This window comes from Micropterus dolomieu, linkage group LG10 (assembly GCF_021292245.1).
Source record: "Micropterus dolomieu isolate WLL.071019.BEF.003 ecotype Adirondacks linkage group LG10, ASM2129224v1, whole genome shotgun sequence".
Taxonomy (NCBI): Eukaryota; Metazoa; Chordata; class Actinopteri; order Centrarchiformes; family Centrarchidae; genus Micropterus; species Micropterus dolomieu.
In genome coordinates this window covers 29,325,829-29,333,736 of record NC_060159.1, presented here as the reverse complement: position 1 = coordinate 29,333,736, position 7,908 = coordinate 29,325,829, and the positions used below count along the sequence as shown (strand labels likewise).

The 7,908-nt window shown below is 41.5% G+C and overlaps 1 pseudogene; it reads right to left on the bottom strand.

The window, feature by feature from the left end:
- Positions 1–3,886: 3,886 nt before the first annotated feature.
- Positions 3,887–7,908, bottom strand: part of LOC123977518 — a 37,270-nt pseudogene continuing 33,248 nt past the window's right edge.

Here is a 7,908-nt window from a genome sequence, read left to right as displayed (position 1 = left end):
AGGCCATGAAGAGCTTTAAAAGTGATCAATAGAATTTTAACGTCAATTCTAAAACATACTGGGAGCCAGTGTAATGAAGCTAAAATAGGAGTAATGTGATCATATTTCTTTGTTCTGGTTAAAAGCCTGGCAGCCGAGTTCTGGACAGTCTGGAGTCGATCAATAGATTTTTGGGTTAAACAGGTGAAAAGGCTGTTGCAATAATCCAGGCGTGATGAGATGAAGGCGTGTAAAATGGTCTCGGTGTCCTTAAAAGTTAACATAGATCGAATTTTTGCTATATTTCTAAGTTGATAAAAACATGATTGAACAAGCTTTGTGGTGTGCTGCTCGAAATTGAAATTAAATTAAAATTAATTGTCCTTCCTGCCATGACTAGGAGCTGTTGTACAGTCTGATGGCCAGGGGGACGAAAGAGTTTTTAAGACTGTTGGTGGAGCTGGGCTGGGACAGCAGTCTGCCACTGAACACACTCCTCTGCCCAATGAAGGTGTTGTGCAGAGGGTGGTGGGCGTTGTCTACTATGGACAGCAGTTTGTCCAGGGTCCTTCTTTCTGTCACTGTCACCAGAGAGTCCAGCTCTGAGCGCAACACTGAGCCAGCTCTCCTCACCAGTCTGTCCGGTCGAACGACGTCTCTCTTCTTGCTGCTTCCTCCCCAGCAAACTACAGCATAAAAGAGGACGCTGGCCACCACAGACAGGTAAAACATCTGCAGCAGTTTTTTGCAGATGTTGAAGGTCCCCAGCCTTCTCAGGAAGTACAGACGACTCTTTCCTGTGGAGAGTGTCCATATTTTCTGTCCAGTCCAGCTTGTCATCCAGCTGCAGCCTCAGATATTTGTAAGTCCTGACCACCTCCACATCGACCCCCTCGATGGACACAGGCTGGAGACGTGGTTTCTTCCCTCTGAAGTCCACCACCATCTCCTTGGTCTTGGAGGTGTTCAGCTGCAGATGGTTGGTCCTGCACCACCTCACGAAGTCCTCTACCAGGCTCCTGTACTCCTCCTCCTGTCCATCCTTGATGCAGCCAACTATCACAGTGTTGTCTGAGTATTTCTGCATGTGGCAGAGCCCGGCGTTATACTGGAAGTCAGGTGTGTACAAGGTGAAGAGGACGGGAGAGAACACGGCCCCCTGTGGTGCTCCGGTGCTGCTGACCACAGTGTCTGACGTGTGGTCCTTCAGTCTGACGTACTGTGGTCTCTCTGTGAGCTAGTCCATAACCCATGTCATCAAGCGTGGGTCCACCATCGTCTCTGTCAGCTTGTCTCTCAGCAGGAGTTGCTGGATGGGTTCGAAGGCGCTGGAGAAATCAAAAAACGCCATTCTCACAGCGCCGCTCACCTTTTCCAGATGTGAGTAGGCCTGTGGAGCAGATAGAGGATGGCATCCTCCACGCCCACCTTCTCCTGGTGTTCAAACTGAAGTGGATGTTGTGCATGGTGAACCTGGGGTCTGAGGACAGCAGCCGTTCAAAGGTCTTCATGATGTGTGTAGAGTGCTACTGATCTGAAGTCACCCGGCTCCCTGGGGTGTTGGGAACTGGGATGAGACATGAGGTCTTCCAGAGCACTGGGAGGGTCCCCAGCTGCAGGCTCAGGTTGAAGACATGCTGGAGTGGCTCCCCCAGTTCAGCAGAACAGGTTTTAAGCATCCTTGAACACACTCTGTCCGGGCCCGCTGCTTTCCTTGGACGGAGCCTCCTCAGCTTTCTGCTCACCTGATGCTTGGTGATGGTGGTGGGGAGGGGTTTTGAACTGTCCATGTGTGTTGGGGGTGGGGGTGGTCTGCAGTCTGAAGTGGTGATGGACATGGGGGTGTCAATATTTTTGCTTATCTTTGTTGAGAAAACAAAATTTAAACCTAACAGTTCTTTTTCTTTTTCTTATTATGGGGCCTAACGACGTCCATGCTGCCCACTGTGCCATGCCAGTGTTTATGTTAGAGTGAGTGGGAATGTATGAACATCTGTGGATTGTTACGTCTCTTTTCCCACGGGAATTGGAGTCCTCTGCCCAGGGCCAGATGCTCGAATCTGCCCTAGGTGGTCAAAGTCTGACCCAGCTGTTTCTGGTTTAAGTACTTCCCTGTTCCTATCTTTACTTTAATAAATACCAAAAGACAACTGTTTGTTGTAACTTATTTATTTCTTCAGTTCTCCACCGGGAAGTATACATTCCCAGTGGCAGAGACTTGTCTTCAGGTGACTCCAACAAGAAGCCAGGAGCACTAAAGAACCAAACGGTGTGCATCATCTTGATAACGACTCCCCAGAGGTTAAATAGCTGGGATTCCCTGCCTGTCAGTCAGAAGTGAAGAAGCCTCTTGGATGAGAGGTGAAACGTCTTTGAGTATCTTCAACCAAGTCCAGTTGCGTTGATTTTAACCCACCTTGGATAACCATGACCTGAATGACTGAGAACCTTCACAGACACGTCTATGATCCTTAGACTGTATATTTTGGATCTGCACCTCATTCTTAGACTTCAGCATTTTACTTTTGGTGTCATGCTCTAGAGGCATTAGATTTGTTAAAATATTTTTCATATCTCAGAATTAAATCATGTTGGTTACATATGGCTGTAAACAGACCAGTACAGAGGAAGGAATCTGGCATCTCACCTTGGACTTCACAACGTCCAACAGTCCTGAGAAGAACAGAGAACAACTTCATCTCCATAATGATGATGATGATGATGATGATGATGATGATGATGATGATGAGGAGGAGGAGGAGGAAGAACCTGAAAGATTTCACAACAACCGCTCACAGTGTGTTTGTCTGTGTTTTATATAAACAAATCTGTAATTCACTGGTAAACCACAGCTCACCAGAACGAGTCTTTCCAGGTAGGAAGTCATTGAGTAATGACCAGCAGAGCAGTACAGACTCCAGGACTGATCATTACATCCAAACACACATTAATGTATCCTATCCTGCTGATTCCTCTGTAACTCACTGCTTTTATGATCATCTGTCATCAGCCAAGCGGATCAGGATGAAATGTGAGCTGATGAAGTAGTACATCAAGTTTGTAGCTGACAGGCTGATGCTGGAGCTCGGCTTCACAAAGGTAAACCAGGTCCCAGTAGAACCACAAATCCCAGTAGAACCAGGTCCCCGTAAAACTACAGCTCCCATTAATTCTAGCGTTTAGTATTTACCTCATTAAGTTGTTTGATTTTAAATGAACGTAAACCTTTTATGGACTTTTATTCTGCCACATTTTTCATAAAGTTATTAGAAATGGTGGATCAAACTCAGCAGGAAAAGAAATGTACTTGAGCAACAGGATAAATAAAAAGACTATTTGTTGAGTGAATGAGAAGCTCTGCAGCCATCAGCAGCTACTAGATGCGGCTCCAAGAAAACTTTATTAAAGTGAAAATCAGAGTCAACACAGTTTGTACACAACAAGTTCAGCCCTGAGATCATTTCATCATTTCTAAGAAAACACATTTCTGACATTAAAGGCACAATCAGTGAGCCAGATGTTAACCAAAGTGAAGCCTCGTCCACCACCAACATTTAAACCACAGGACTGGAAGTTGTCTCCCTCCTACACAGAACACAGAGACACTGAGGAACCATAGAAACAGATCCCAAACCCATAAAAAGAGGTTCAGTGAATGTGGTGTTGAAGGTGTGGAGGTGGATCAGTGTGTCAGAGGAGACTCTGTAGAAGGACAGAGAGCCAGCAGGACAGTCCACATACACTGCTACTCTGTTAGAGGAGGAGGAGGAGGAGGAGGAGGAGGAGAGAGGGAGGTCTGTTTCTCTGTTATTGTGACAGACAGAGTAACGACCATCAGAGCAGACTCCAGGACTGATCATTTCTTCCAAACACACAGTCTCTACTGTTTCCTCTCCTTCTGATTCCTCTGTAACTCACTGATATATTAACTCCTCCTCTCCACAGAAACAGGCTGAAACTCATCTGTGTCAACTGTCTCCAGGATTCTTCTACTGTCTGAGAGAAATAGACCAGAAGAAGAAGAAAGCAGGATGTCAAATATTGTCCTCAGCATGTTGTCCCGCTAAATAAACAGTTTGACCAGCATTCACACATGAACAACTAAACTGTTTCCAGACTGTTCTCAGATCAGTCTGATCACTAGATACAACTTTGTAATTAATGTCAGAAACAGAGGGTCTGAGGAGAGAGAGTCCATATGATGGACAGATTGTAAAGCTTTCTGAGACAAGTTTGTGATTTTGCACTTGATAAATAAAACTGACTTGACTTCATATTTCATATCAATGAAGGACTGTATTTTAGAGACAGATGAGGCCAAATGATGAAGTTAACAGAGATTAAAGGCACCTAGAAGGTTTTTCTCTCAGCAGTAAATCATTTACACTGTAATTATATGCATCTACATTTGTTCATTTTGCTTTAAATATTTAACAGTTGTATTCATAATAAAAAACTAGTGTTTACAGCAAACAGTGTTGGGCAAGCCACTTGTAAATGTAGTGAGCCAAGCTACCAGTTAACTCTACATTAAATGAAGCTTCACAACACTGAAGCTACAACCAGGAGAAACGTAGCAAGCTCAGCTACAGCAACATGGCAGAAGTCATTTACTACATCTGAGCTAATTTTATTTATATTGAACCAACTTTATTCCAGAGAAAAAAATAAAGACCTGCTCCAAACAGTAACAACGTGAAATCAGACAGATACTCCCCTACTTACTGGGAGAAATGCCCAAATGCCAAATTATTACAGCAAAGTGTATTTCCTCACAATCTGAGAACAACCAGTGGAAAAACATTATTAGTGTTTGTTAGTTTAATAGTTGTAAAAATACTATTGCTTGTCAAAAAAGCAGGACATATTTTCAAGGTACAATTTATTTTGTTTAGGTTTTTTATGTTTATTATATATACTTTGGACACTTTGGATGTTTAAGTCAATGTATATAATGATCAGCTAAATGAATGAATGTAAAGGTAAAATAATTGTTAACATTTGACTTTCTGCTTTCACATTGTTTACCTAAACATTCAGGTCAATAAAGCATTTTAGAAAGAGAGGGAGAGAGAGAGGAGTTTCCTCCTCACTAGAGGAAGAGGTGGTCAGACTGGACCCTGATCCTTTTCACAAGAGCTTTTTGTTCAGGCGACACAATAGAAAGTAAACTCAGTCTCTCGTGTCTTTATTCCCCTGCAGCAAAGTCACAAGGATTTGATGTACGTGATGTGACGAAAGTGCTTTTGTTGGCTACACATACAGGTCTGTGTTTGGCAAATCCATTTTCCAGCACATTGATAAGACTCAAGACATTTACAGAAGTCATCAAAATACTGTTTTTCAAGGATTATTTATATTTACAGAAAAAATGCCACATGAAATAAGGACGATAAAAGATATTTAAAAAAACCTCTGTAAATGTTATATGACCTCAGAAACAGTGTGTAAAATGATGATGCTCTAACCGCTTTCAAGGGCGAGGAAAATGACTTGATTTGGACTAGCTAACGTTGTGCTCAGGGGCGTATGTATAGACAATGCAGCTGCACTGGGGCCCAGACTGTATTGGGGGCCCTTGACGGGAGCAGCCCTGCTGTGTTACCAGCTGGTTTTTATCAATGACATGGTTTTTATCGATGACATGGTTTTTATCGACGACATGGTTTTTATCGACGACATGGTTTTTATCGACGACATGGTTTTTATCGACGACATGGTTTTTATCGCTGACATGGTTTTTATCGCTGACATGGTTTTTATCAATGACATGGTTTTTATCAATGACATGGTTTTTATCGATGACATGGTTTTTATCGCTGACATGGTTTTTATCGATGACATGGTTTTTATCGCTGACATGGTTTTTATCGCTGACATGGTTTTTATCAATGACATGGTTTTTATCGCTGACATGGTTTTTATCAAGGACATGGTTTTTATCAAGGACATGGTTTTTATCGATGACATGGTTTTTATCGATGACATGGTTTTTATCGATGACATGGTTTTTATCAAGGACATGGTTTTTATCGATGACATGGTTTTTATCGATGACATTGTTTTTATCGATGACATGGTTTTTATCGCTGACATGGTTTTTATCAATGACATGGTTTTTATCGCTGACATGGTTTTTATCGCTGACATGGTTTTTATCGCTGACATGGTTTTTATCGATGACATGGTTTTTATCGATGACATGGTTTTTATCGATGACATGGTTTTTATCAATGACATGGTTTTTATCGCTGACATGGTTTTTATCAATGACATGGTTTTTATCGCTGACATGGTTTTTATCGCTGACATGGTTTTTATCGCTGACGTGGTTTTTATCGCTGACATGGTTTTTATCAATGACATGGTTTTTATCGCTGACATGGTTTTTATCGCTGACATGGTTTTTATCGATGACATGGTTTTTATCAATGACATGGTTTTTATCAAGGACATGGTTTTTATCAATGACATGGTTTTTATCGATGACATGGTTTTTATCGATGACATGGTTTTTATCGACGACATGGTTTTTATCGCTGACATGGTTTTTATCGATGACATGGTTTTTATCGACGACATGGTTTTTATCGACGACATGGTTTTTATCAATGACATGGTTTTTATCGACGACATGGTTTTTATCGCTGACATGGTTTTTATCAATGACATGGTTTTTATCGCTGACATGGTTTTTATCGCTGACATGGTTTTTATCAATGACATGGTTTTTATCGATGACATGGTTTTTATCGATGACATGGTTTTTATCGATGACATGGTTTTTATCGATGACATGGTTTTTATCGATGACATGGTTTTTATCGCTGACATGGTTTTTATCGATGACATGGTTTTTATCGCTGACATGGTTTTTATCGCTGACATGGTTTTTATCGCTGAAGTGGTTTTTATCGCTGACGTGGTTTTTATCGATGACGTGGTTTTTATCGATGACATGGTTTTTATCGCTGACATGGTTTTTATCGCTGACATGGTTTTTATCAAGGACATGGTTTTTATCAAGGACATGGTTTTTATCGATGACATGGTTTTTATCGATGACATGGTTTTTATCGATGACATGGTTTTTATCAAGGACATGGTTTTTATCGATGACATGGTTTTTATCAATGACATGGTTTTTATCAATGACATGGTAAAATGCTTCATCAAGTCCATCAATGAATAGAAAACACCCGTTTCATTTACCTGATGCTTTTCTCCAAAGTGACTTACAATTGCTCTACATGTCAGTGGTCTCACGCCTCTGGAGAAACTAGGGGTTAAGTGTCTTGCTCAGGGACACAATGGTGGATGTCTCACAGAGGGAATCAAACCCAGGTCTCCCACACCAAAGGCAAGCATCTTATCTATGCGGCATCACCACCCCATCTTAAACTGTATTGTGAATTGTGATCAGCTATATATACCCTCATATGTGCACATGCCCCTTTGCTGTGGTGTCAGACACCACTGACTTTTGTGTGTACAATACTGAGGGTATAAGGTATAGGGTACACAGATTAACAGAATTAATTTAGTCGTTGTTATTCATGTCACATAACTGCTACATATGCAGTGATGATTGCTGGGTAATATGTAAATGACTACCCAATCTTAACTACTTGACTACAGAACGCAAAATCTGACCAGTAGACTAACAAAGAACCCGTGCAAGCTGGAAGTCGCTATTTACACATAAAAGTAGTTTAAGGAGAGACAGGAGAGAAAAGAACAGGAGGAGAAGGTCTCAAAGCTCCCAAATTACATTGTTTTGGGTTACTGAGGACACTGTCCAATCCTGTTTCAGGATTTTGATAATGACAGCACTGGCTATGCTCCTAAACACTCTCTATTTGACTTCTGTACTTTGCAAATACAAAAGTCTAGGTGACACAGTCCAACTCTAAAATCCATCACATAACG